This window comes from Macrobrachium nipponense, chromosome 23 (assembly GCF_015104395.2).
Source record: "Macrobrachium nipponense isolate FS-2020 chromosome 23, ASM1510439v2, whole genome shotgun sequence".
Taxonomy (NCBI): domain Eukaryota; kingdom Metazoa; phylum Arthropoda; class Malacostraca; order Decapoda; family Palaemonidae; genus Macrobrachium; species Macrobrachium nipponense.
In genome coordinates this window covers 75031629-75058011 of record NC_061090.1, presented here as the reverse complement: position 1 = coordinate 75058011, position 26383 = coordinate 75031629, and positions in this window count along the sequence as shown.

Below are 26383 nucleotides of genomic sequence, written 5' to 3'. Positions count from 1 at the left end.
GTCAATATCCTAAAAGAAGGCGAACCTTTGTTTATGGTGGCCCTAGTAAAATCGAGTGACAATGCGATACATTTATGTATATAAACACACACCACAATATATATATATATATATATATATATATATATATATATATATACTTATATATATATTCACAGTAATGAACCCAGAGATATAATTTTACATCTCTCTCACTATATCTCGGGAATGGCTTACATCAAAGGGCAATTATCTGGTTAGATTCCTTGTGTGGAAACAACGATGTAAGTACAATGACTTTTGACAGCTGAGCTATCATGACAAAAAATCGTATATAATTATATATATATATATGTATGTATATATATATATATAATATATATATATTTATATATATATATATATACATATATAATATATATATATATATATATACATATAATTATAATAATATATATACATATATATATATATATATATATATATATATATATATATATATATATATATATATATATATATATATATAATATATATATCATTCGAGCTACAAATGTCCTTTAATATCTAATTCGCTCTACTTCGGAATTTATATGTATATATATATATATATATATATATATATATTAATATATATATATATGTATATATATAAATACATAACATACTATACATACATGCATATTTGTAAAGTAAAACTTTATAACGGTTCGTACCCAGTGACATATCTGGTAGCTTAAATCCTGACTAGAAAGAGAATAAAAAAGGTTATGCAAAGTTAGATAATAGGAATTTCGACCCAACGAAGTGTTCTATGTTCTTTACCAATCAAGCCGGCTTCCCACCACAGAATGAAAAACTTTTAACACTTTTGGACAACATCGAAATTATAACCAGAAAGATTTCTCGTATTCCATAACCCGGGAATTAAAAAATCCGATATATCTCCCGTGAGACAAAATAGAAATTCTGGTTTCAACAACAGATTTTCCAACAGCGCCGCCGCCAAGTGTCACTTTGAGCCACGAAGAAGGTCAAAAGCTTATTTCCTTTTCTTTCTGACTTTAAACCTGATTAGGTGTTTTTATTCCGCTTTTTACTGATGTTGGCTGAAGCAACACTTTAATGAGATTACGAGGATTTATTGCCGAAACACCAGGTGGGAGCGTTAGGCATGATTTAATTTCATGTGTAAGTAAGGCTCTCTCTCTCTCTCTCTCTCTCTCTCTCTCTCTCTCTCTCTCTCTTCTCCACTGAGTTTGTAAATATTTCTAATTCCGATTAGATTTATGTGCAAACAGTAACTTTCAAATTGATTTGTAGTGTATTCAAATGCTTTAGCTCAACTTTCAGGAAATGTGTTGAAATGTTTATATTTTCCCTAATTCATTCTTTCCACTTTTCTTTCCTTCCCGTTTCTCGTCGTCGAATATATTTTTCTCTCTCTTAACTTTCTCACAATTCTTTTGGTTTTTGTTCTCCACTTCAAACAGAACCATCTTTTTTTCTTAAGGGCTAAAGTTGTCTCATTACAACCCGAAACTTCGAAGAAATTCGGCTGTTCAAAGTCTTCCAAGTGAGGGCATTACCCAAAGACGTTCTGAGGTCACTTTTGATCTCAGTGAGAGAAGAGCCTCGCTCTCAGGTCCAGTAAACGTAGACAGAGAGGAGACAAGGAAAAGAATGATTCCTGGATGATTGGAATGAGCAATAGAAAGTACACTGTGCCACGCAAAGTTGTAATAAGGGCGTTTATAAAGAAGGCAAGAAAAATATAAGCGATACAAAATGCCAAAAAAAATACAAAGATAAAATAAAATAAAGAAAATAGGTTGCAGTGGGAATATAAAAACACAACAGAAAAATGAAGTAGCAGTTTATGGTAATATCTGGCTCAGAAAGAAAAGGATTAGTCTTCGATAATATGAGATAAACTAAAAGTAAAAACGTCTTTAGTTTAACCCTAAGAATAAGTAACTCTACCTCTTTTGACTCGGAAGGAAACATAATTTTGCATGTTTTGTAATTACTTACCTCCCTCTCTGTCCCTAGAAACTCCTTCTTTTTATTATTATTTTTTTTCTTTTAAATCTGAGAGGGAATTTTGCTCATAGATGCAAGGGAGGCGCGGTAACAAAAAGCCTCTACACATGAAACTGAGTGTTTGGAATCAGTGACTAACTTCACAGTAGCTGTGGTTGTTGGTGTGTTGAAAAATCTTACTAAGGGATGTATATGCCAATGAAGGTTTAATTTAGAATATTTCAATACTCTAAATTCTCTCCTTAGGTTCTGCTAACCACCGAATTTTCATTACGACTTTCATGTGCTCAGTAGTTATTCTCTGAAAAAAAATGACATCTAAGTAATTATGAAAAGCATATTTTTTATATATGAATTTAAATTTTCAACATAAAGGACAAAGGATGAAAAAACTGCGCAACTGTTTTTTATTCTGTTGCTCCAAATCCTCAGAAAAGAAAGGGATCGTGAAACTAAGAGGCAGTCGCATATAACGGTAGCATCACTTAGAGGAGAGGCAAATGATGCTGTTCTTTAAATTCTGAAATGAACATTCTTCTTTTGTGGACAGCCATAAAAGAGAACATCATCTGGAAAGATCTCCTTTCAGACGAGTGTGTCTCATAGAAATGTGACCTTGTCCATAAAAGTTAATGGACTTACAAACGGGAATAAAGTCATGCGGGAAACGCCTGGCCTCACCAGCGAGTGTCTGCAGAGCTCTATAACCGACTTTGTTCAGGAGAAATGAAAGTAGGTCTTTGTTCTCGAGAGTTCGTGGCTGCTTAAGAACTCTGTCATATTTTATGCGACGGAGACTTCACTGCAAGGAGGAAACAATAGTTTCCCGTGAAGCATTCCATTTGCTGCATTGCCTTTTTCTGTTGCATTGTTGTGTGCCATTGTTTTCTTTCCGGAGATTAATTAAACGAGCAGAAGGAAAGTTACACCGAATGAAAGAAAAACAAGTAACTAAGCACTAAATCGAAATTCATTAGCAAATTGCCAAGAGTAAAAGAAATATTGATACTTTTCATTTTTACAATTTATGAGAAATTTGAGATGAAAAAGGTTATACTTTTATATATTATATATTGAACGCGAAATTCCCAAAAGTTATTTTGAAATACTTTTTATATGTTTATTTACAGTGGGGCAGTAGCAGTTTAGCATGGCACTGGAAATCAAAATTCATTAATGTAAATTATGGATATATATATATATATATATATATATATATATATATATATATATATATATATATATATATATATATATATATATATATATATATATATATATATATATATATATATATATATATATATATATATATATATATATATTCAAACGTCCTTTTTTGACACTTGTTTCTTTTCTTTTTTTGTACTTATAATTATCAGGGACAATTTTAAAACACGAGGGAGAATTCGAAAACATAAGGGAATTTGAAAGAAATAAAGTAACTGCTTCATGTAAAACTTAGAGTAAAAGCAAAACCTTGTTATTGTTATGTTTTTGAGATTAATGCGATATTTTGACTTGACTTTTATTCTATTGTTACCTTAACGACGTCTCGTAGACGAAAACAAGTCAACATCATCTTTATGTCATGCTTAAAGTGATGTATTGCCTGTCATACCCTTGTCACATTCAGACACCAGCCTTAAGCCGATAATGATCTAAGATTTTGAGAAGAAACAGATCACTTAAGGGATACCTCCTCCTTCTGCCATTTTGTTTCGTTGACAGGGATCAGTACTTAGTTAGTTAAATTTCACACCCTCTCATACGTGGTCCTTCTGACCTGACCTCTCACTATAACCTAGTAGTTTGTCGCAGTGTCCTGCAAATGCTTCGCCACCTACCAACTCAAATCTCTTGATCCAATCTAGCACCTTATTGTATCCATTCTTTTCATACCCTTCTCTACTGGCGTTCAATGACCTTTCCAGATGTTAGGACTGACATTTCTGGTGACTCCCAAAAACTGGGCATAAATATAGGCTGGCCTGGCCCATCAAATCGCACTTTGTCCTAACCTGTGCCCACGGCACTACATCCTACCAAAGCGGTGTCACGTCTGAGTGTGATGACCCAGGCCAGCCAGTCTAGTATACCTACGTCTCGGTGATGATTCATGGCTAGCTTTCTCTACTGCTACTCCATCTGGAAGCCGAACTCTGTCTAGACGTCCAACCCGACATCCCACTTGAAGCTGTCACACTCTGTAGTACAGGAGAGGAAACAATCAAAATATAAAGAGAAGATTACCGAAAAGGGAAAAATAATTATGAGAGAAAGTGAAACAGAAAGCTTAATAAAAGAAAAAGGAAAAAGTAAAGCGTATCACAAGGGGGAAATTTCAACGTTTGTCAGTGGATGTGAATCAGTATTGCCACCTGTCGTTCACATTAACGTTCCCAACTGGATTCTTTGGCAGGATTTTTAAAGTATGCCCGATTCTTCACTCACCATCTCCATTAGTGTAGTGATGGTATGCGTGTTTGGATATATATATATATATATATATATATATATATATATATATATATATATATATATATATATACATATATCGAGCTACAAATGTCCTTTAATATCTAATTCACTCTACCTTGGAGTTAATATATTTTCATATATGCTTAACTGAAGGGGAATTTTCTAGACGATAATAGAATTATCGGCCGACGGGCACGAACCATTGACATCTTCAATTCCAGGACTGGCAGTGAAGCCTTAGCCCACCCGGCCACTGCAAGAGGATATAAGTTTATGCCGTCTCCCACCTCAAATACCTGTCACACTTCAGGTATTTTGTAGTTTTGGAGACTGCATCAAACCCACCTCGTCCTCGGTAGCGTTGTAGTGCATTTGCCCGCACGTAGTCATTATATAAGTCATATCACATTACTGTGATTCATATACATATATCGAGCTACAAATGTCCTTTAATATCTAATTCACTCTACCTTGGAATTAATATATTTTCATATATGTTTTGAGGTGGGAGACAGCTTGGTATTGTTTGCAGGGAGAGACAACCAGCAACTAAAAATAAGATAGTTGTCACTTGTTTAGTTTTGATTAACCAGTGCTGAATGATTAATTTGCTCGGTTATAGGTTGGTGGCAGAGTTTAAAAAGCTTTTTATAGGCTGTAGGTACGCATCTGAAGAGACTAATGCTAGTTTAGGCATATATTTTTGGGGAGGAAAAGGGTTATAATTATGTCACAGGCAACTTGGGGTTTTCTTTGCTGAGTTAAGAGTTTTAATATTTGAGACGGTGTGTCTCTCTCTGCACAGCCAGACAGTGTAGCTAGATAGTGCCTTGTGAAAACTGGTGTTACGATGTTTTGGGAATCAGAGTTTAATTTTTTGGCATATTAAAGTGTTTACCGGGTGTGGTGAATAAGTTATGCACAAGTGCAAAGAAGATAACAGATGGTGTAGAGGCATTTATAGAGGCGAAAGCTTTGTTAGATTTCAATAAGGGTGATCTCTCCCATCGTTGCAGGAGTTTTCAATTTGCAAAATGTCAAACTTGGGCTGATTTGCAAGCATTTTTAAGAGCAGCTTATGGCTCAAAGGAACACGGGGATATGGTGAGGGACCTCAGAGGGCTATATAAGATACGGAAAGGCACAACTAGCCTTGTAGAACATAGTTCAAAACTTTTTGACTCAGCGGCAGAATGGATAGAAAAATTGAAAAGATCTAAATGGGTTACAGGAGGTAGTGTCTCACTTGACAATTTACATAAGATGAAAAGATTGAACCTACATCAGATGAAGAATCCAAATTAAGAAACATATGTCTAAATGTCCCACTGTACATAGTACATTTTTTAATAGGACAGACCCGAGAGGTAGGGTGCAAAGAGACAGAATTTTCTTCTCCCCGTTTGTGTGCAAAAGTTGAATATAACAAAAGATCGATTGATTAAAGGCAACAGCAGTTGTGTTGCTTCAATTGTGATAAACCAGGGCACCCAAAGAAAATGTCTACGGTTAAATATTGTGGAATGTGTAAGAGTGCGGATCACTATTGGCAATCGTGTCCTCAGATATGGAAAGATGCGAGGCCTACACCTCAAAGTTCTGGGAGTTATAATATGAGGACTTCCCAGGAAGGTCATTTAAGAGGGCAAAGGGATCAGCAAAATTTTTGGAAGGCCGATCAACAAAAAGGGTACAGATGATTAGTACGTGCCATTGTGGTCTTGTGGGGGACGCCCCAGAGCCCAGGCCTATAGTTTACGCAACAGCAGAGGACGTTGATATCCCAGTATTTATAGATACTGGCGCTAGCATGAACTTGATGGATCACAATTTGTATCAATCCATGTTCTCCCATTACCCTTTGAAACCCCCAACGGAGACAGTGTATGATGTGAAAGCCCATAGATTAAACATCCTGGGTTGTGTTCAAATACAGTTTACTCTCGGTGACAGAGTATTAATAGAACTATTTTTGGTTATAAAAGGGATTGCATTGGGCAACAGACTTTTGCTGGGTCATCCTGCATGTAGGAGGCACAAGATTTCGATCCATGCGGGTGTTATTGGGATAACAGTTGAAATACCCGGTGTTTTTCTTCCTTATGAGGACGTGATTAGAACTGAGGATAAAGAGATTATTGAAAAAGGGGATGTGTTTGGCGATGGTAATGGTGATGATACTGGGGTTATGGGGAGTGGTAATATTAAAACTCACACTGGTGATACGGGGAATAATTGCAGGGATGCTATGCGACATATTGGAGTTCACGGTGGTAACAATTTTGGTGAATGTGACAATGGTATTATGGGTGGTGATACAGATACTAATATTGATATTATTTCTGATACTGACAATGGGGTGGATTTAATGAGAACTAAGGGTGGTGATGTTTATGGGATTGTGGAAAGGGGAGGTACTAATCATAAATATAAAGGTGTTTTATCAGAGGATATTGTGTTAATGCCAGGCCCAAAGACTATGGTAAAAGTCAAATTGACGGGAGTGAGAAAACCTGCGGATGTGTGTGTTATTGAAAATAGTGAGAAGCTAAGAGGGATTATCAGCACGGCATCGGTGAACAGTGTATCATAAAATGGGGTTACAGGGTTAGAATTATTTAACTGTAATGATACAGTTAGGAAATACCAAAAGAATACATATGTATTGGATCTCCAAGATTGGAGTAGTGATAGTGGTTCAGTGGCTATCATAGAGGGGAAACCTGAGTTTTCAGAGGCAGAAATGCAATCAAGGAAACAAATATTTAGAGAACATTTAGCTAATGCGAATTGTAGCGAGCATGTTGAAGCAATAAGCGAGCTCTTGGCAGAATTTGGGGATACAGTAGCCTTACAAGGTGATAAATTAGGTTGACTAATGTGTTAGAGCATAAGGCAAATTTGGAGAGTGGCACAAAACCTATTTATATTCCTGCATATTGCATACCTTTCAAAATCAGAGAACAGGTAGAGAAAGAGATCAATAGATGGGAGGACGAAGGAATCATTAGACCTAGTGCGTCTCCATACAACTTTCCCTTCTCAGCAGTGCCTGAGAAGGACAGTTCTGTCCGTGTATGCGTCGATTTTAGACGTTTAAATGAAAAGACAATCCCTGACCGTTATCCAGTCGCGTGCATACCAGATCTTTTTGTTGAAATTGGGGACATAATATTTATAGCTCAATTGATTTGGAGGAGGGTTTTTTGCAGGTCCTTCTCAGTGAAAGTAGCAAGGAATATACAGCTTTTTCAGTGCCCAAAGAACACTATAAATTTACTCGAATGATGTTCAGTTTATCGGGCAGTTCGATGACTTTTACCAGGTTGGTAAATACAGTTTTGCACGGGTTATTGGGTAAAAATGTTTTTGTAGGTATTGATGGTATTTTAGTAGCAACAGACACGAATGCGCAACACCTGGTAGTGCTTACAGAAGTACTTAGCAGGCTTAGATCAGCGAGGTTGAAAATCAAGCTAGCTGAGCGTACATTCTTGAAAAAGCAAATCACATATCTAGGCCATGTCATATCTAAGGAAGGGGTTAGAGTAAATGACGATAAAGTCAAAGCGATAGCGAATTTTCGTACCCCGAGATCAAAGAAAGAGGTATTGCCGGGTTCTTCAGGAGGTTTGTGAAAGGGTTTTCTAACATAGCAGCTCCCCTAACAGATGTATTGCGGTAAGACGTTTAATTTCAATGGAAGGAACCCCAGTCAGAGAATTTTCAAAAGCTTAAAGACGCGTTAATGAATCCCCCTGTTTTGAAGTTTCCAGATTTTAGCAAGCCATTCACATTAGTGACTGATGCCAGCCAGGAGGGTATAGGTGCTTGCATTATGCAAAAGATTGATGAGAAATTCCATCCCATAGCCTTTTATAGCAGGAAGTTCAGGACAAAGGGCAGCAATGAGAGATCAATGGCTACCATAGATAAAGAAGCCTTTGCAATAGTGTCAAGCTTGGTTCATTTTAAGATGCTACTGATGGGGAATAAAGTAGAAGTCCTTACAGACCACAAGCCATTATCAGATCTTTTTAATAAACCCAATTTGTCGCCTAAAAGAGCTTGATGGTTTCTAACTATCAGAGATTTTGATGCAAAGCTCAAATATATGGAAGGCAAATTAAATGTAGGTGCGGATGCCCTTAGTAGAAGCTTTTATGATACGGAAGGATTTCAAGTTGCGCAAGTCACTAGCAAGTCTATACAATGGGATATGGCTCTCATAGAGCAAAGGCAAGATGAAGACGAGATTCTGGCAGACACAAAAGCGTTTCTTAGAGGGGAATTAGTCAGGAAATGTTATAACTTGCCTTTTTTCTGGGTTTGAGTTAGAAGGTTATCTGTTGGTTAGGAAAATTAAATATAAATTGAGAACCAGTGAAAGTAAAGGAGATACAACACAGATCGTAATTCCGAAAGTCCTAATTCCAGTGGTTTTGGAGTTAGTACATTGCAGGTTTGTTAGTCCACACTTGGGGATAGAAAAAACATATAATGAGGTTCGTTCTAAATACATTTGGAAAAACATGGAAAAGATGTGGAAAATTTTGTGAATAACTGTGCAGTATGCAACACATGCAACCCTGCAAGGATAACTTCATGCAAATTAGGATCATATCCGATACCAAGTAGACCTTTTTAGAGAATACATATGGATATCCAGGGAAATTTTTGTGAGTCTAGATATGCAAATAAGTTCTTGTTAGTAATAATAGATGAACTTATGAGGATTGTAGAAATTTTTCCACTTAAGCATAAAACGGCTGAAGAAGTAGCTATAGCATTTTTCAATGGTATCATTTGCAGATACGGCTCACCCGAGGTTCTATTGACCGACAATGGCAGAGAATTTGTGAACAAAACTTTGGAATGTTTAGCGGAAGTCATGGGGATACAGAAAGTAACAATTATTCCATACAGACCTGAAGCTAATGGGTTGTGTAACGAGCGAACAGGAAAGTGCTTGAAGCTCCCAGGAAGACTGTAGGTGGTAGTGATAAGAATTGGGACATATATATTGATATTTTTAGACATAGTATTAACACATTCGATCTGCTAACTATACCTCATCATGGGGAGGATATGATCGAATCATTGATATCTACAGCGAGAGAGATATGCTTGTCTCTGTCATAATCTCGAAGCTGCGACCAGAGAGATGGTAGAGAAAAGTAATAGTAAAACATCTGGTGTTTTTAAAAATCAACGTGAGAAACGAGCTGAACTACAAATTAGGCCCGAAATTTGAAGGTCCTTTTAGAGTCATTGAGGAAAATATTAGAAACAGATTTGCTGTCTTAGAGGAAAAAACAGGTCGGTCGAAATTAACACATATATCGAAACTGAAAAGAATTGGTTGTGGTAATTAATATATTGTCGCAAAATTGCATTTTTTGTCTGGTTTTTGCAAATTGATGGTGAAATGTGTTTAATGTTTTTTTTTCTCTTTCATTTCTTATATTATTTTTTTTCCTATCATGTGCAAACTACGGCGCCTTGGCGTAAGATTCAGAGGTCAATATTTTATGTGGAAAGTTGGTTTGAAAATATTGCGAATTTATGTTAAAGCTGAGAAACGTGATGATAAACATGTGATAATTCCTGTGATTATGGGGTTTTGGAGCAGAATTTTTGTGTTTTTTGGGGGTTATATAGTGTTAGTATAGAAGTTTTGGGGCTATTTGGAGAAAAACGATTTCTGAGGTTGCAAGTCTGATTAGACAAATCTATAGTGCGATTGTAGCACATGAGGTTTTCACAGGTGGGTTTTTGCTGATACGAGTCCGGTTGCTAATTTTTCCTTTCGGAGTCGATTACTCGCAGATTTGCACTATTTTCAGAGATGTGGATTATGACATTCCATGGAGATGTATGTAAGGGTTTGATTCCGGTCGATGAGATATGTTGCGGTAGCAAATTCTGTAACAATACATACTGTATTTATGGGGGAAAGCATTTGATTATATATGCTATGTTTTTTTCTCTTTGTACAAGAATTCATTAGCCTAACTTGGTATCGTTTGCAGAGAGAGACAGCCAGTAACTAAAGGTGAGGGAGTTGTCACTTGTTTATATATATATATATATATATATATATATATATATATATATATATATATATAGTGTGTGTGTGTATGTATGTATGCATGTATATACATTTATGTATATATATATATATATATATATATATATATATATATATATATATAAAATATATATATATATATTTATATGCGTGTGTGTGTGTATGTATGTATGCATGTATATACATTTGTATGTATATATATCTATATATATATATATATATATATATATATATATATATATATATATATATAATATATATATATATATATATATATATATATATATATACATATATATTCATATATACTATATATATAGAATGGGTAGGATAATAAGATAAAAAAGTCCATGGTATATTTCATAGGTTAGATCAGGATTACAATGGTGATAATTTTCAACAGTTTATTTCGAAGTTTCATAAATCGTATTTACATCTGGGATTTCTGCCAAAAAAATATATTTTAAAGTTTGACTTAAATAAAATAAGGGTGAGTTAAAAGTCAATAGACAAGTACAGTACTAAAATGTGCGATACCCAAAGAAATGTAAAAAAAAAAAACAAGATCGCCCAATACTAAAACCCAGGTAAAAAAACTAAATATCATATACTTATAAAACTGAAATAACAAAAACCCTACTGAAAGCAAACTATGAATCTGCTGGTACAAAAACAGAACAGAACTAGAGATAGCAAGGAAGCAAGGGGAAGGATATAGAGAGAAAAAATGAAAACATTAAGACTAAAACAACAGGGTAGAGCAGGACTCAAGTGTTTCAAGTATGAATAAATCAGTTTGACTGTCACCATGGCCAATAATACTAGTTTTCATTTGCGATTACTGTTGTACCTATTTTAGAATGGTTGTGTATGTTTGGTACTTCAGGGACGGAAATCCTTGGTAGCCGACCCCCCTCTCTCTGAGTCGATTCGCACTTAGAGCAGACATCTAGTGCCTCCAACGTAAGTCCCCGAATTACATCCGGGTGATAGGATATATATATGAATTATATTTGACATCATGAAAGCACCTTGGCGGTCTTTAAACCGGGGTAAAGAGCCACAGTTAGTGGGCTTTTGAGAATGAACTTGATATTAGGAGCTCCTACTATCTATTTCAGGGACCGCCAGTTATCGTTTTTCTCAAATCTCTTTCAAACTAATTATTTGATCGAAATGGTGCTTTGACACAATGTACAAGACATAATCAAGTAATTTTTGGTAATATAGTGCATTGTCAAATGGTTTTAATTAAGGCGTTAACTCTTGACCTACATGGAGTTGCCAAGTATCGCCAACCTATGCATTCGAACATCCTTTATCCCCATCCCGTCTCTCCCTACCCCCCCCCCCATATATATATATATATATATATATATATATATATATATATATATAGATATATATATATATACCTATAAATATATATATATATGTTTCCAATCAGCGATATCACAGTATTTCAGAGGGTTCCATGATACATCTTAGTAGAATACCATAGTTTATTTAAGAAACGTTTTGCATGAAACACACACGGTTCATCATGAGTCTGTGAAAATAAAAACAATTACATTATAAAAGGAATTCACAGTAAATACTGAGAATATTACAAAATTAGATTACTGTAAAAGTTAAAGTTAAAGAGTTAAAAACAATGCAAAAGAACCAAAAGAGAGAGAATTGAAACACCAACCATCCAAGGTAAGAGACAATGAGGAATGGCAAGATTTGGCGTCCCAAACAAGACGACATTTATGCCGGATACAAAGGTGAAGCCATGGAGTTACTGTTTAATGAAGGAACCAGCCTTTGTTTGAGATAAGCTTGAGTTGAAGACATGATTTGCGTGAGTCTGCGTGAGAACTTGGTATAAAAAACGTATGGGATGGACGCAAAAACCATTCTTAAGTTGGTGTAGAAATATGTTAATCGTATCTTCGGTTATAAAAATGTTTTTTGTAGTTTGGCTGTTTATTATTTTCAAATGTAGTATTGCCACCTAAAATCATATACATTTTGTTGACATAGTTAGTTTTGTTAAGAAAACTGTATTCCGTACCTTTATAAGCCTAGTAATAATGAAATTCTGTTTCAATAGACCCTTTATTACATGCAAATCGGATTTCTTAAAAAAAGTGGCTCAGCTGATCCGGAGTTTAGAAAACTTTTTTCATGCTAAGCTAGACAATTCATCCCGTGTTCCACTAAGATTTGCATTCAACGGTAATTTTCTAATTCTATGAAAGGTACTCTCAAGTGGTAGAGTAAACTGGCAAGAATTGGGTCTAAAGTTGGGGAGACAGGAATCCAATTCTTCTCGTTTAGACAGTACATAATTATAAAACTTAAAAACTGTAGTACGTTGCCTGCAAAATTTTGGAGTGATAATACTTAGATTTTTTTCTCATGTTCTCTTGCGTTTCATTTATAAAAGTTTGAATATACCTATTAAGTATTCTAATAAAAAATAACTCGATCTATGGCAGAGAACGTTCCAAGTATCTCGCTGCGCATGGCAGTAATCGCATTGTTATGTTTTTCAACAAGTTTTTGTTTACAATTAATTTACATATTCGATAATTGGCGAGTAGAATCAGAATAGAATAGTGAATAATTTAAAGATGGCTTATATAATAGAAATTTAACAAATTAGGGGTACTTTTGAAGTTTTGTTAAGAAGGTTTTTTTTTTCTTTATAAATTACGCCATTTACTTCGAAGCAGCGTACCATATCGTTTACGAACAACTTAGTAAAAGTGGTTCAGTCCTTTTGCTCGGAGACGTAAATGGAAGAAAATAACGAAAAACCATTGGTTTAGTTTCGTGTTGATCGTTAACAGAAGTAAAGATGAGGAGAAGCGAAGACCATCGACGGTAGATCCCCGAGTTCAGGTCAAATAGTGAATGGGAAGGATGCTGAGGCAAAAATGTCCATGGTATATTTCACTAAAGGTCAGACCAGGAAAACGATGAGATGATTATTTTCAACATTTTATTCCAACGTTTTGTAAATCGTATTTACATCTTCTAGGATTTCTAAAGAAAAAAAAATAAAATAAAGATAAAAAAACATATATTGCAAAATTTGACATAAAATAAAATAAAGGTGATAATAGAATTCCCTCAGAGTGGGGCCTGTGACCGTTTTTCCAGGAAAAAAGTTTGGAGATTGGTTTTAGTCAACCTGAGGGTGCTGATTAAAATGAGCTGGTGGGCTAACTCGGCCAAACGCAAAAAAATCAAAATGGCCGCCATGCTTCTACCAGTATACAAAAAAATGGCGTATCTCTGTTTCTACATGTCCGAGTTTTATAAACATTAAAAGGTTTATTCCCAAACTATAAAATATAACTTTTGGGGGGCCAAATCCAAGATTGTCGTCGAGGATCATCTGGAAAATAGTAAAGAATCAATTTTCTTCTCATAATTGTATTGAAAGTGAATCTGTCATTTATCTATGACAGCGTTATGATAAAAGAATCAAATATCTAAGACAAGTCATAATAAAATAATATTGAAATCGCCTGATTTATCTCCATTTAAACACATTCATGTAATCCTTCTGTCACTATCTCAGTCGCTTTCTCTGGAGTCCAAACTTCATGATTACTTTCAACCTCATCATCATTGTGCAACAATACCTGTTCGTGTTCAACCAAGTCATGCAAACTTCTTGTGAGTAAATCTTGGATATACCTTACTGGCAGACATCTACTGTCTTTCACTGTTCATTTATGGTTGGTGGGGTCTGGTCGTGCATCCAGATTGTCATAGTTTAGTTAAATGTAAACTTGGTAGTTTACTAGCAACACATGAAGATTGTGAGAATCTGGATCTAGTTGGATGTGGACTTAATTTTCATATGACCCCACTTCAGTTCTATGGCTTCACCTAAAGTTTTACTAATTGTGTCATTATAGATGTGTCCAATAGGGAATGTGTCCATTGCCTGAAGCACCTCTTGTATCACTGGAAGTATTTGCCAACACCTTTCAAAATATTGCATGCCTTCTGAGTTTCTGTTCCTTTGACATGAACTTTTTTTTCACATGTCCATAGAAACCAGATTTTGTATCAGATCCACTCTGGGTGTGTAATAGGATTAATATTTCATCTGCATCATCAGAGCAAAGTCTGCTGCTGATGATTTTGTCTTTCTGTTTAATAACAAGGGTCCCCTCTAGTTGATTTGCAATATATGCAGGAAGAATCACTACATCTGTGTCCTCGGCGTCAATTACAACTGTCTCCATTTTTCCTGGTTTTCGGATTTGTGAATAGATGAAGAACAGGATTGTCGGCCTCAATGTGAATACATTCAAATTCTTCCATCCTTTCTCCACCTTGCCTGATGGAGTACGCAGGTCAATTTCTCTGATTCTTTCCAAGCTTGGTGAACTCATCCTTTAGAAATTCTGCAGCCTTTGTTTCTTTCCCTGATTGCTGAACAGTACCAGAAGGCCTTTTGTGGCTGGAAACCTATCCAATGTTTTCATGTACACATTTCTAGACCCATCTCTAAAATGCTGTTGTGGATTTATGTCGCTCATGCTCAATCTTTGTGATGGAATTTTCCACACTATTGGCATCATTTACAAACACAATCTGGCTTGCATTTGGATGCCTTCTGTTAATTACAAAAAATAAAACTTTTCTGCATAATCGCCCTACACTAGGGCAGACCCATCATATTTCTCATGATCTTCTGCAGTTGAGGTAGCTAATCTCCACAGGAAACTCATATTGACTAGGCCAATGTACTGATCTGGAAAAGGATTCACTCTATGCATGTTTTGTTTCTCAACTAAATTGATTCTTGAACTTTCTTCATGGTGCCATTGATGTTAAATATGGGTAAACAGTGTGTGAAAAGCTGCCCTTACTCTGTTGACTGAGTTCACGTTCCTCGCAGTAGTTAATATCATCTTCTCATTCCTCAGAATTTTCAACCAGTCAGCCTTCATCTTGGAACATTTGTTTATCGTTATTTCAATCCACATGAATTGGGCCTGCCAATCATCGATTGTGCAAACAATCCATCTCATTGGTACCTAACATTTTCCTTGGGAAGACTACTTACTTCAAGACAGAATTCCACAAGCCAGCGAGCATACCAGTCATTGTTATAAACATGGATCCATGACATCATCATTTGCAATGAAGCATTAAATTCATCTCAGTTCCTTGTCTTCACTGCATGGATATTCAGCATCAAAACTACCATGACTAGAAACTCAACCAGTACTTGACCATGGAACTGTTACATGATTCGACGCTCTGGAACACTTGTTCCACAAAGGACACAATATCTGCATGAGATTCCAACTCTGAGTAGGCTTGCTGCTTCTGCTCTGGAGTTGTGGAGGATTCCTGAAGTATAGCAAGGTTCTCCTTTGTATTTTTAGACAGGGACACATCATCCTGTATGCTTTTTCTGATCATCCGTCGACTCAGAGCTTCATATATCAACCACAGAAATCTGATGTTACGTTTGTAGTGTTTCCCACAAAGTGCCTTCTCTACTGAACCTTCAGCAAGGACCTGTGCAGCAACCAGTATGTCAGACAATCCAAAACCATCAAACCGTTTATAAATGGCAGACATAAATGAGTACTGTGTGTAAGAAAATGTCCAAGAAATGGCACAATGTCTTTGAAGGCTTTAGGATTTTCATTCCTCAGTTGCATCATAAGAGCATAAACTTGTTGATCAACAACTAGCAGGGCATTCTTTTCTTCTCAGTTGTAGCAACTATCCTGCATATCAATTCGTGGACTACAGATTTGTGTGGAGGTTAAGCAAATGCTAGGAAATAGTATGGTTTGCTCTTTTTCACATCTTGCTGCACAGTAACCTGAAACCCTTCTGTTTAAAACCTATATATAGAGATACCATTGCTGTGCTAAAGACTTCAGATTGTTCCATGATTCAGGGGTTGTACTGGACCTGCTTTCATCACAATGCTCCCCACAGAGGATGTGCTTGTGGCTTTCTTCACTTTCCTCACGTCTCTTTTATTTAACTTCTCCCATTGATGACATAACTATGACTCATTCAAGTTTTTGTAATAAATGAAAAATGAGTTAGAACATGGTGACACTTCAGTTTACTTAAAACCTATGCATCCTGACCATTAAAGGTGTCCTCCTGGTCTTCTATGCGCAAAGATGTGAAATTTTTTATGAATTGGTAGCTGCGTGGCAGCCATTTTGAATTTTCGCGCCTGGCCGAGTTAGCCTGCATTTTTACGATGTGCACCCCAGCTCATTTTAAAACCAAACCCTCAAATATTGGTCCCGGAAAAACGGTCACAGGAGCCCCTCTGTGGAAACTACTATGAGTTAAAAGTCAAAAGATAAGTAAAATACTAAAATATACGTTACACAAAGACAAATAAAAAAAACTTGATTGCACAATACAAAAAGAAAGGTAAAATGCTAAAATGGATATAAAACTTACTTACCTCTTAAAAGACTAACTGAAATAACATCAAAACACTAGTGAGAGCGATGTAACCTGCTGGTGCAGAGAACAGAACAAATCTAGAAATAGCAACAAAGCAAAGGGAAGGAGAGAGAGAGAGAGAGAGAGAGAGAGAGAGAGAGAGAGAGAGAGAGAGAGAGAATGAAAACATCAAGATAAAAACAACTGGGTAGAACATGACTTTGTGTTTAATTGAGGGACTACAGTTGAATCTGAAGTGTTTAAGTATAAGAAAATCAGTTTGGCTGCTACTATGGCCTTCCCCTTGCTTTGTCGCTATGCCTGAGATTCATTATTTTATATTGATTAGTGACATATACGTATATACATATAAACACAAACATTTTATACATACATACATACATACATATACTACAATACATTACATACCATATATGTATATATATATATAATATATATATATATATAATATATATATATATATATATATAATATATTAGAACAGGATTTGGTGAAATATGTGTATATGTATGTTGTAATAAATAAACCCCTAGAGAAGCAAAGAACAGAGGTACAAAAAATACAAATTTTGCTGTTGTTGTCCCGCCTTTCCATTTTTGTGTCCTCTCTCAATTGTGGAGATTGAATTTTGTCGTCGTTCATTTAGTTTTGATAGGTTTTTTGACGAGAAATTAATGCCCTTGTTAGCCTCTGTTTTGCTTTCCATTTCATCACAATATTTTTATAAGTTTTATTGATTCAAAATCTGTAAAAATATGCTATGAGTTCAGTGACAAATTTACAAATAAAAAAATCACAAGTTAACCTTGAAATGATATTTTATTTTTATAAGAGAGACAGGAGGTGGGGGAAAGAGAAAAGCACCTTTCCACACACACACACACACACACACACACACAGAAAGAGAGAGAGAGAGAGAGAGAGAGAGAGAGAGAGAGAGAGAGAGAGAGAGAGAGAGAGAGAAAGGAGGGTGGGTAAGGAGCATGAAACATGGTATTAATCCTGTATTTAATTAGGGCTGTTATTGGGGGCATGAGTTTTTGGCTACCGCACATATTTGAAGGATGTAAATAATATACTGGTGACTGAGATTCCTTTATTGGCTTTGGTATGCCTCATGATCAATTGCCGCTTGCACCACCCATTCCTGATATGCTGCAAATTGCACGAAAAGCAAAGTCCATGAAAACCGTCATCAGGGCATTTGACCAACATGAGGTCATATATATATATATATATATATATATATATATATATATATATATATATATATATATATATATATATATATATAATTTGGTTTTTTGAATAATTTTATGAGTTTGGTGTACAGCCTTCCTCAAATGACTGGACCAGCGTGAGTGATTTATTGAAATATTCCGGGTATTTATACAGTAATGTACCCCCTCCTCTTCGTATAAAGAAATCAGAACAATGTCAGAAAAAATTCCATTGTGTATATTTGCAAGTACTGTGATGTAGGGAAGTAAGTGCATAACTCTTCTGACATAACCAGTATTATTGTAAACAAAGAATTCCATAAAGAAAGACAGTTTCTATTATAATTAATTACTTGTTTCTATGCAGTAAATTTTCAAGGTTATGTTACTGAGCTGCAAAAAACAAAATGCTTTATTATTACATCACCAGCGAAGGGAGTAAATAATATTGCTGAAGCTGTTTTTCATAAACTTCTATGAGATTCACAGTCGGTGTCCCGGTGTTTTTTCGGAATAAAATTTTATCAACGTACCTGACAAAGATGACACATTGTCACAGGGTATCCTACATCTCTACCTAATTTTTGACTGCATTCTGTATTAGGAAAGTTCCATAGTTCTGGTAATTATAAGAGTGACACCAACTTCTTGTAGACATCGCCAGCAAACTTAAGGAAAGTCTCCACATCTGGCAACAATGAAATACAACCAATACTCCTTGTTTACACTTTGTAGTAGTGGTAGTAGTAGTAGTAGTAGAAGTAGTATAAAGGATTATGCCATGAGGTCGAGTGCTAGAACCCGAAAATTACTTTCTATCACTATTTCTCTCTTGAAAAATTATACAATAAAAAATCAATTAACAAAGCGAAGAAAACTTTGGTATTCGTCGTAACTCCTTTGATATTTCTCCTAATATGACTGTGACGATCATTGTAATGAATAGACAATTGCATAGGATTAGCTTGGATTATAGAATTCAAGCGAAGGACTGGGACCTTTAGAGGTCATTCAGTGATGTATTATAACCCATGAATTTTTTTTTTTTTTTTTTTTTTTGCAAAGCAAGTTTTAATGTTGTTCCGCAAGTTATATTTTACTAAGAAATCAACAACTATTGCTTTATAGAGCTTATCTTTCTGTACCTTATGGAAGTCAACGAATGACGAAAACGTAGTAGCCTTGGATGTCCTGGTGTACTCCTTACCCCAAAAAGGGCCCTATTATTCATTTACCTATTCAAGCTTACGTAAGGTTTGCCACAGACCTCCGCACTTCTAAACAATTGTGCAAGTCGAATCACAAAAGCTGTCCTGCAACCACGGGGACAATGACTTATCATAGCCGCCATTCTTGAAGCCTTGACAAGGTACGAATATTCATTCAGAATTTCAGAGACACCTGTTTGCCGTCATCACCTTATAGGGGGAGTAGAGACGTCATATGTTTACATCACATATAACTTTGAACCCATACGTTAGAGTGTTCCGCCAGTGGCTTCGGCTGTTTTATTGTACTCTTATGAATATATTTTTTTTCTAATATAAGTAATAAAGAATGCTGCCGAAAATTAGGTAGGGATGTAATGTATACTATGGCTAAGTAATACCTTTGTGAAATGCACAGAAAAAAAGTTTATTCCGGAAAATAACCAGGACAAAGGCTCTGAATCTCATAGTAGACTAGAGAGGCAAAGAGCAGTTTTTGCTAAAGCACATCGAAGGCCGGTTCCACGTTGATTTTAACTAGTGCGCTGGAAAACCCAGTTTCACATATGATTTGGATATTTCACACAAGAACCTGACGAAAGACTTTTTCTCAAACAGATCACAAGCACTGTAGCCATTCATAAGTTCAATAAACTCTTCCTTAATAGTATCATTAACAAAAGCAACATCTGCAGGAAAAGGTAACTAATTAGCTTTAAGTTTCCTTCAGACACATCATGAAAGTATCTCTCTATTTCATTTTGCAGTGAGGAAAGACAATCCATTCTTGCAAGCTTGCCATCGAACCACAGTAGAGGTGTCGTGCCTGTCAGCAAGTGGGCGACTAGACCCCTAACCCTGATAGCCCGTGGCGTACCACTTGGGTTACCCATACCCCAAGTTGAAAACCTTTGCTCTAAAGTAATAACACAAAAAATCTTGAAATTCATCAGGGTGGGATATACCAAAAGAATTTGCTAGGCTGATAACCGGTTTTGAGATAATCACCTGATGGTCATTTAAGATCAGTTCATATACTACAGCATTCACTTCTTAAAACTTAGGTTTAAATATTTATACAGTAATTAGTTTTCTTGCTTTCGGAAATGAGGGCATTCGAGTGTCATTGGAAAATTGCTCCTTGATTCGAAATGATCCATCAAATCTTATATTTTACCCTCCCTCCCTCTCTCTCTCTCTCTCTCTCTCTCTCTCTCTCTCTCTCTCTCTCTCTCTCTCTCTCTCTAGGAGATATATAATAATAATGTCTTTGCAGCGGCACAATGTACATTCACCACGTAAGCGAATGCCCTCGTAGATCCGGGAAAATGAGCGAATTGTAATATCGAGCTCAATGCCATTTATCATTATTCACAGAAATCCCAGCTAACAGATTTTCTCTTTCAAACGTCGAATGAAGGAATGAATCTTCATCAACAAAACCAGAAAATTACATATATTCTTAATTGTTTCTTACCTTCCGTCTGTTCGACATTGCTGTCTCCTTTTCTTTCTTATGATTATTTGTTATGATTATTATTATTACAATGATTACGGGTGCTATAACTTTTACTGCAACAGAATGGCAGATCGCGTATCTTCGTCATCAGGACCCTAGTAAACTTTTGCAAGATTCTAAAGGCCGTATTTTTAAACTGTCATCTTTGATGAAAAGCCCTTCGCGGCTGAAATGGTATTATTGTGCCGCAAAGCATCTCTGCGTCCCTAAGACGAAGTTGAATTGAGCGTGAGAATTATTATAAACGAAGAGAGAGCCTTGACCACCTCTTCGCTAACCTCTTCAGATATTTTTTGTAAAATTAAAAGGAACCGCATAACTAATGTAAGTATTGGAACGTATAACACATGACAAATATTTTAGTAGTCCATTTTACGTCAGTATTTCAATGCAAGTGGTCTTATTTGCATTTTTGTAAAAGACTGTCTTTGTACTTAAAAGACCTCACGTTCCCAAGTTCCTGGCTGCCGGGTGTTTATGAACTTCACAGCAGTAACACAATCACCTTTCACCTCCTCTTGGATTATACTGTAATCATCACAACGTATTTTAGTTCGGCAAAACAACCATCACAAAATGAAATTTGAAGATTAACGACTTTTCGAAACTATTTCCAACCAATCAGCTTCAAGGAATGGTCGTGACGTAATCAATAGGTGGGCTTAGCTATAAAGGCAGCTGGACGCGGCTGCATTAATTATATTAATGCACAAAACAATTGTGTAAAGTGATAAGGTTTATATAGATAAAGGCATAAAGTAGTAGAGAAGTAGAATAGTTGTCTTCTGATTCGAATGAAATATTTGTTTACGAACTCTGGCATACCAACCGTTCCGTACAGTTCCTCTTCATGAAAGCACTTCCCATATGTTTTTATAATACTGCTCCACGAAGGGATTCCACTAGCAGGTTCTTCATCGAACAGGGAAGGTAGTAGCTTAAAAATACAGCCCTAAAAATCAAAATATACTTTGTATCCTTTGAGCTCTGAAGAAACTCTTTCTCTCACGGTGAGGTTTTTAACAAATCGAAAACCATTCATTAGTCTCACACTACCTATACTACCTTTCTTAAGTTCTCCTCCGACCTTATCTCACCTGGGTTACTGAAAACTTGTTTGTTAAGGATTCAGATATGAAGCAGGAAAGTTCATTTTCTGGTCTTCCCTTTGTTACTGGATCTCATGAAAACTTGACAATTCAAGACTATGGTAAAGCACTCAAATTCTAGAAAAAAATTAACAATTTTGCAAGGAATGCAGATCGTTTATACTATTTTTATAGTCACTAATTAAGCACTTGCCCATTGGCTGAATCTCTAGGGTGCCCATTACCAGTATATCCTTCTAGTATGACGTTGAAGAGTAACAGAAGCTAACTGAGAAGGATTCCCTTTCGTGCCAAAGTATTCCATTTCAGGTATTTTTCTTCTATAAACTTATTCGTATTCTGGTTTACTCTAGTTCCAGAAACTATCAGCTAATTAATATGAGACTTGGATCTGCCCTTTTTTCTGGGGCAATGATTAATCATTCATATCCTTGTTTAACCATAATAGAGATTTCGAGGGAAAATTTCGAAAGCCGTCGGCAATTACCTTTTGGTGTCTAATTGTCATTAAATAGTAAAGTATTTATTCAAAGCACAAGTGCAATCGTTTCATCATTAATTCAGACTGCGTGTTGAACTATAATAGCTCTTATATCATGCAATTAAATGCAGTTGCTCTGATTATAGCAAGCCAATTAGTCATTTTAAATATCTACTTCACGAGAACACTGTTTTGGAAGAAAAGAAGCTTTTAGAAGAATACATGAAATATTTATGATTATGTGAATGCTTAGAAATAATTAACTTATAGTGGAAAGATTAATAATGAAATGATATTTCGGAAGGAGACCCTCTCTTATGCAGGTTTTGTTAAAAATGGTTGCTGCTTCAGCACTATTAATCTTGTAAAGAGTCTTCTCTATTTTTCTGATGACAGCTTTCTCTCTGTTGCTTAGACTGGCGAGCAACGAGACAAAGGGCATGGTAACATCCGGTTGGTGAGTCATTTTTGGTGTTTATTTTTCTATTCTTATACTTAACAATGTTGCTTATATAATGTTCTCTCTTTCTCTCTCTCTCTCTCTCTCTCTCTCTCTCTCTCTCTCTCTCTCTCTCTTTCCAACGCGACGTTCATCCAGATCTACAGGACATTTTCCAGCGATGACTGCTGAGGGACTGAATTCTAGTGGTTGTTGTTTTAGATTTAGCTGGCCATATGCCAGCACAGGCTCTTACTCCTAGAGCAGCCCATATATTTTGGTGGGGAGTCCTCTTTATATCCCCAGGTATGGCTGGGGAACTACGGGGCAGGTCGAATTTTTATTGGTTCCTGGTAAGATGACTCATATGGCGAGATATCACAAGTTGTACGGACCTCCTCAGGTGGGTGACATCACTGGGAGTCTCCTGATTGGCTTCTACCTGCGTGCTGTTCCCCTGGTATTATTCTCGTTGTTATGTGCCACGTTCAGTCTTGGTCATCTCATCTAGTATTTCTTGGGCGCTGGTGCTCTTGTTGGGTGGGAGGGGCGTGGTCCTCTTCACGCATGTCGGTAGCTTGAACACTTCTTGTGTAGTGTTCAGCGGAGGTTTTTTGTTGGAGGATGAAAAGCGCTTCTAGGAGGCACAGACGTTGAGGGTCGGGTGCTCTTCCAATGATTTTTATATTTCTGGTGACGTCGCCTCTCCTGATGTTCTGTTGGTGTAATACAAGGGCATGTTGCCTGATCTTGGGCTTGTCAGGAGATCCTCTTCGACAGCTGCATCCTCGTCATACCAATGGTGCGGGTATATAGGAGAACCCCAAAATGAAACCACCGAACATTCATGGGGACTCATTGAGAACCTTGCCGGATATCTGCATGAAGAGAGTCACTTTCACCACCCACATAAGACAGATGTACCGCCAGAAGGAAGGCATAGCTATGGGGCCCCCCTTGGGAGTCCTTTTCACTAATATCTATATGGTCGAAGTGGAAAAAAGGGTCTTCCCTCAACACAGATGTCATTGCAGATATGGACGAAACATTGATGACATTTTCACGCACACTGACTCTGATGATGAGGTAGAAGCCCTTCAGCAGTAGTTCCTGCGTCACAGCGCACTCAACTTCACAGTAGAATATAGCAGCAACGATCGGCTCCCCTTCCTCGACGTCCTTGTGACGAAGACAGATCAGAAACTTACCACGACTGTCTATAGCATGGCTACGAACCTCAGATTATGCTTTAACGGAGATAGCGAGTGACCTACATGGTTTAAGACCACCACCGTCAGGGCCTTTGTCAGGAGGGCCCTTTCACACTGGTTGATGTGGCAGGACATGCACCTCAAACTCGACGGAGCCTCCCCGATGCTAATAAATAATGAGTACTCCAATAAACTTGTCAAGAGAGAAATACGAGCTGCCCTTGATTAATGGTACACGACGGAGGAAGGAAACACAAATATCCCACCAGCAGTACAAGGACAAAGAAACAGCCATGAAGAAATTAATAGAGGATCACGTCCGCACTATGAGAAAGGGTAAAGAGTGTCCCTCATTATTTATTATAAGAATCAGCATACCAAGGACCTCCTGATAAAGAACAACCCCACACCGCCCTTAGGAGACCCTTAAAGCAGATTCGTATGCCCTGCCCAAGGATGCACTGGGATTTACGTTGGTATGATGACGATGCACCTGTTGATGAGGATCTCCTGCCACGCCTAGGAGGGTGCCATCAGGCAGCACGCCCTTACAGTACACCGACAGGATATCACAAGAGATAAAATCATCAGAAATGTAAGAATCATTGGAATAGCTCCCGACCCACAACGTCTGTGCCTCCTAGAAGCGCTTTTCATCCTTCAACAAAAAACCTCTGGTGAACACTACACAGGAAGTGTTCAAGCTACCGATGTGTGTGAGGAGGACCACGTCCCTCCTACCCAACGAGAGCACCAGCGCCCAAGAAATACCAGATGAGATGAACAACACTGGATGTGACACATGTAACAACGAGAATAATACCAGGGGGATAGCACGCAGGTAGAAGCCAATCAGGATGTGCCCAGTGATGTCTCCTACATGAGGAGGTCTGTACGACTTGTGAACACTCGCCGTATGAGTCACCTTACCAGGAACCAATGAAAATTCGACCTGCCCTGTGGGTTCCCCAGCCATACCTGAGAACCTGCACCACCACAATATAAAGAGGACTCCCCTCTAAAATATACGGGCTATTCTAGGAGCAAGAGCCCATGCTGGCACAACGCCAGCTAAATCTGAAACAATAACAACCACTAGAATGCAGTCCCTCAGTAGTCATCGCTGGAAAATGTCCTGAAGATCTGGATGAACGTCGCGTTGGAGAGAGAGAGAGAGAGAGAGAGAGAGAGAGAGAGAGAGAGCATTGTATAAGCAAAATTGTTTAGTATAAGAAGAGAGAAATAATAACCAAAAAATGACTCAGCAACCGGATTTTACCATGCCCTTTGTCTCGTTGCTCGCCAGTCTAAGCAACAAAGAAAAACCTATCATCAGAAAAATAGAGAAGACTCTTTACAAGATTAATAGTGCTGAAGCAACAACCATTTTTAACCAAAAAAGAAAAAAAATATTAATAAAGGAACGGCTGGCCATCTAATTAAAAATGCTCCTTAATTAATTAAAATGAAAAAAGTTAAGAATTCTATTTAACTTAAGTTTTCTGATCTATTGACTTGAACTTCTTTTATTTTCTGTTGGTGTTCATTTTAATTTTGCCATTTAAAATGAGATGGCAAAAAATTACTGAAATCCAGTAAAGAACAGTTTTAAGAGCAGGAAACCTAAAAGTGTTAACATTACTTTACACATTTGATGACAGCGCTTTAAAAGAAAAAAAAATATCCGGGAAGCGTCAACAAACCTCAAATGATGTAGATTATATGAATAAATGAAAATATAAATAAAATCTCAATGGCTTTGAAAGTAGACAACCCTAGCATAATACCGTAAAGAAACTTATAGAAAACCCCTGGAAATATGTCCTTATGAGGAAAATTGCATATCCGATAAAGGTTTCCGGTAAATCGCGACCTTCTGGTCCTTTATCTGATTAAGAGACTTCCTCCGGCTGTTCTCAGAATTCCCCACTTCAACATTATCATTGTCAAGTAAGTCTTGTTTACTGACATTTTTGAAAAGAAGAATGACAGCACAAGCGTTGGTGAAACTGATGACACAGCATGTTTTGATTCAAAACCTTCAAACTGTTTAAATATTAGTGATTTCATCAAGCTCCTGTTGTCACTCTTTCCTTTTCTATCGAAAATTAACAACAGTCTTCAGTGTCAAACACAC